General features: G+C 47.1%; 1 protein-coding gene across 4 annotated transcripts in view; it reads right to left on the bottom strand.

Annotated features, from left to right (window-relative positions):
• Nucleotides 1–5,000, bottom strand: part of cacna2d3a (calcium channel, voltage-dependent, alpha 2/delta subunit 3a) — a 186,941-nt gene that overhangs the window by 79,341 nt on the left and 102,600 nt on the right. The gene's annotated exons all lie outside the window — the stretch shown is intronic.

Raw genomic sequence — 5,000 nt, 5'->3', positions numbered from 1 at the left:
GACTGAACACACACACAAGAAGTGGGTCCCTTCTCCTGGGATGTGTGTTATGAAGCAGCTGTGTTTAAGGCTGCGCTATCTCCTAGAGGACTTTGTTGAAAACGCCACTGGTGCCCCTTCACCCTCCCAGAACGCCTGCGCCTACATCTCCGCATCTTCATCCATCAGAGCAGCATCAGCTGCACTCTCTGGCCTGCTCACGCGCCGTGGCGGTCTGTGGGGTGGAACGGGTCCCGTGGGTTGGCAGATTGTGCGCACCACTGGTCTTGGGGGGCGGCGGGCTGCAGCGGCAGGCGTGCGGGCGGTTGCCAGATTGCGGCATCAAGAGCGGCACAGATCCCAGATGCTAGCCCTGGGGGCACGCAGCTGCCCCCACCACCACCACCAGTGCTATTCCGCACGCTGCCAGGCAAACATCCAGAGCGTGATGTGTGTGTGTGTGTGTGTACTTGTGTCTACATTTGCTGCAGGAAAGTGAGAGGGAGTGAGTTTGGGGCAGGCGGGCATATTTTTAGCCATACCTGTCTTATTTCCCTTTTTTTCTTGAGCAGGTGGATTTTCCTCTCCCCCCTCCCTCCCTCGCGGCGTAATGGAGAGCTGTGCTTTCCCCCCACACATCCACAGCTGCCAATGTGGGCCAAGCAGGCCTCCACTCCACACACACACACACACACACACACACACACACACACACACACACACACACACAGCAGCAGCAGTAGCACCAGCAGAAGCAGCAGCAACGTCGCAGCGGAAGCCACAGCAGCTAATCTGGCATCTCATCCATCATTTATGACGCCTGACATATATCCGCAGAGTGCCGCGTCATCAGAACGTATTGATGCGCGCTGCGCGGGATGCTAATGATGATGCGTCAATAGCCTGAGCAGGCTATAATGAGACGTTACTGGAGGGATCCGAATGACTGCAGAGGCCATTAAAAACGCTGCTGTCGTAAAATGGTAATCAATGTCGTTAGCATCAATAGAAAGAGAAGGCGCTAAAGCACCCCTCCAACCCCATTCCAATGCATGCGATGGCTAAGGCTATTATGGATGCAAATATATTTGAAAGCACATGCCTAGTACGAGGAGTAGTCCTCGACTAAATCACACCAAAGGCACTAGATAAACTTCACAGCACTAAAGACATCACTCCCTGCCACCCACGTAGGCTACATTAGACTGCAGCTACCTACATTTACAAGAGCTAAGAGTTGTCCCACATTACTTCCTCTTCACTGGTGACCTAGAAGCAGTCCTGAGGTAGGCAGAGAGGGAGGGAGAGAGAGAGGGAGGGAGAGAGGCAGTGAGGGAGGGAGAGAAGGGGGGGGTTTGAGAGAAGGTGGGGATGGAAGGTTACTCAGCTTAGCTTTAGCACAGGTGGTGTGCTTTACGGTGTGGATGCAGTGCGACTGGAGGTAGCGGCCACTGGCATGCGATGTTCCACACAGACGGCTGCACCGCGCCTTGGTCTCCTCAAGCGTGACGCGGCCTCCTCAAACATGGGATCATTTATTTAACATGTTTGTTTCTGCTCGTTACGAAAGCGCCAGCACAAATGTTGCTCACATTTGACTCCAGGTCAAGTGCTGCATGATCGGTGAGAGAGATTGTCAGTGAGAGTTAGGTGTTTAGTCTGGGGGAACTTCTGAACTTGTAGATGAACACAACTTTGCACGGCGTAGCGGAGCAAGATTGAAGTTGAGTCAGGAGGCAATCCAGAATCTTCCACAATAGGAAGCATAAAAAGCCACATGGAAAGTGCCACGACATTTACTGTACTATGAGGTTATATCATGTCAAACACGGTCACAATAGCACCTTGGCACATTTGTAATAGTGGGTTGCTGACCTGTTTTAATTTTTGTGTCAAAAGTGACCCTGCTGCCCTTCTGTCTTATTTGTATATGGCCATGACTAACTTACAGGCCTTGTCTAAAATCTGTATAACTTATACTGTATAATATATAATTTTATTATGAGACTTGCACACTGAGATGAAATGCTGACATCAACTCCTTTTTTAATTATGACACTATCTCACTTGCACGAATTGCGGCTGTGATAAACTAATCTAAACCAGTTATAGTGGCAGCAAGGGCAGGCTTGGCACTGGCGGTCAAAGCTAAACTCCTAATGTATTATAATAGGTGCCCTATGTTACTTTCTTCTTTTGTAAAGTTTATCTCAACGTGCTTCAGGTATTTCTTACCTCTGTGTTTTCTGTTTGCATCTTGAATTAGGAAAATCAATCAAAAAGATGACAAAAAAATCCGTACAGGACTGTAAGTAAGACCAGACAGATGCCTTGTGTGGTGAGATAAGAGCGAAAGCTGGAGTCCATCAGGGCTTATGCCCAGCAGAGGGACAGGTAATTACTGCATCAGGAGCCCACAGACGCCTCCAGCCCTCTTCTCCCTATGCTACCCTCCCACCCAACCCACACCACCAGCACTACCATCCTTGGCAGCAGTGTGTGGGGGTGACCTCCATCCCAGCCCAGTGCCTCCTTCTCCTCCTCCTTCCTCCTCTTCCCTCCCCCCCTCCTTCCCTCGCATCTCCTGCAGTCCGTTCCCCTCAGCACTAACCCAGATGGGCCCTCTCTGCCTCATTATCCCCAGCTGGACAGGGAGGAGACGCATGGGGGCACGGGGAGGTGCTGTCCCAGGGAGGCGCAGGGGTGGGGTCGGCCTTGACAGGACAGAAGTCTGGATGCCCTGGCAGGTGGTGCAGTGAGGGTAAGGGAGTGCCGCGCTGCTTGGGAGGAGGTGGTGGAGGTGTTTTGGAGGAGTTTGGATTGACGTGGTGCACGTGGAGGTGGAAGAGAAAGGGGATGCAAACTCAGTCAGTGGGACACACTGCGACCTGAGGGGTTTGAATTACCTGTGATTTAGATTTAGTGGATTTGTGGAGGTGTGGAGTGTGGACCGTCAGTGTATCCAAAGGGTTTTGATTTAGCGGGATTATGAAGAGGGAACAAAGTGGCACAGACAGCAGTTTCCCTGAGATATTTTTAGGCAGGATGTACCAAAATCCCCTCTCTGGCTGCCTCGGTCTTGGGCTCACTCTCCTGCTACAACTCCTCACACTTTTGCTTTCTCACTACTTGCACTTACTCTCTCTCTCTCTCTCTCTCACACACACACACACACACACAGTTAGTAACACACTACCATACAGTACAGTCACATACACACAATTGTGAAAAGCAAGCAAAATCTCTGTACAAGAATAAATTGCGGCAACAGGAACTAAAATAAAGTTGAATCCCTGAAGTCCTGAGAATTAGAGAGACCATGAAAAGAACACACCTTCACACTGAATAGAATCTGGCATAAAGCTCCCTCCTCTCTGCCACAGAGCCTTGTACACATTATCTCCCATTAGAAGACTACAATTCCCAAGAGGTAACACAGAGAACAATGATCCCGCCTTTCACCCAGAGATGAAGAAGAATGACTAATAGACAGAAAGACAAATGCACTGTGACACAAGATAAGACAAACAAAGGCAGGAGAAGAGATAGAAGCTAGACATTGGCTGACCCTGTAAGTTTGATACCATATCTGCTTCATCAAAATCCAAATGTAGTATATCGCAGTATTCAACAATGCTAACATGCCAACCCCTGCTATAGCAACATACGGTTTCATTACAGTGGGATGTGGAAGAGACTTCGCTTTGTCAGGAAACACATCACGTTGAAAGGAAAACACCTGGCATGAAATGAAAACAAGTGCATGGCTAGCGTGGCATGCTGCTACCCATTAGCCACGACCAGCCATTAGCACTAAGCTAGCGGAGATAATGGCCCACAGGTGTTATGGGTGCTGGCAGCCAGAGTGAGCGTGAAAAGGGGGTGGGAAAGACAGGAATGACAGGGGGGTAAGCATGGTTCACCTGCTCCTGCTGTAAACCCAATTAACTACAGAGCTGAAAACTTTTTTCGGGCTTTGTTTAAATATCCCTCCCCATGGTTCTCAAGTTATGAGCTCAGCTTGGAGTGAGATTTGGGGGCACTCACTCACTCACTCACTAAAATATTTGGCTTGTGTGCTAAATCATGTCATGTCAAGATGAGTGCGTAAAACTTGCATACTATGTAGCAAAAGGTGTGCACACATGGACAGTTTATCAGCTAGTGGGCCTCTAGGCACAGATGTAAAAAGGGCCCCTCTGGCCACTTCAAAAGGTTGGTAACTCAGCAGTTAGGGTGGTCTGGGGGCATGCTCCCCCAGAAGAAAATTTCAAAAAATAACCCCATAAATAACAACTTCTGGTGAGTTTTTTTGGATAGAAGCATGAACGCTTTGAGACCTTGAATTTGTCATTGTATCTATACATCCTGTTTGTTTTTCAGGACAGTCTGGGATTTGTACCCATCTTGCATAGCCTATGTCTCTTATGTCAGCCTTTATATCAAGGGGAAACTATTTGTGTTTTTATGTCACCATGAAGCGTGTCAGTAGAAATAACCTTTCATATGGTGGGATAGATTGGAATCTTGAAATATAATAATCTTGACGGTGGGATATTCTATGGCTCACCAATTTACGAGATATATACTGAGTGAGACAAATATTTTAATTATTAGGCTTTATTATAATATATTATATAATATAGGCTTTATTATAATATATTATATAATATATATAATATATTGCTTTATTCACTTGAGTAGCCTATTGTCACTGAACTATTGGTCCAAGAATGTGCACGCCGCCCGAGACCAACATTTTAAAAATAAGACAGCAAGTTCATTATTTTGGGTTGCTAATAGGCTACATTATGGTGGTTTAGTTTATAAATAAAAAATAATTTTGCCATAAAGTAGGCTAGGCCTATAGCGTTACAAGTGTTCATAGAAAGGCCTGATTTACACACACTGTTAAAGTGCCATAAGGCTGGTTTACCAAATGACAGACAGTTGAATTTCTAAATAAAAAGAATTTTGGTGCAGTTTTCGTGTGACCCCACATAAGCGCACAAGCATAACGT

The sequence above is a fragment of the Alosa alosa genome, chromosome 4 (assembly GCF_017589495.1).
Source record: "Alosa alosa isolate M-15738 ecotype Scorff River chromosome 4, AALO_Geno_1.1, whole genome shotgun sequence".
Lineage (NCBI taxonomy): Eukaryota > Metazoa > Chordata > Actinopteri > Clupeiformes > Clupeidae > Alosa > Alosa alosa.
This window is presented reverse-complemented; position numbering and strand designations above follow the sequence as displayed.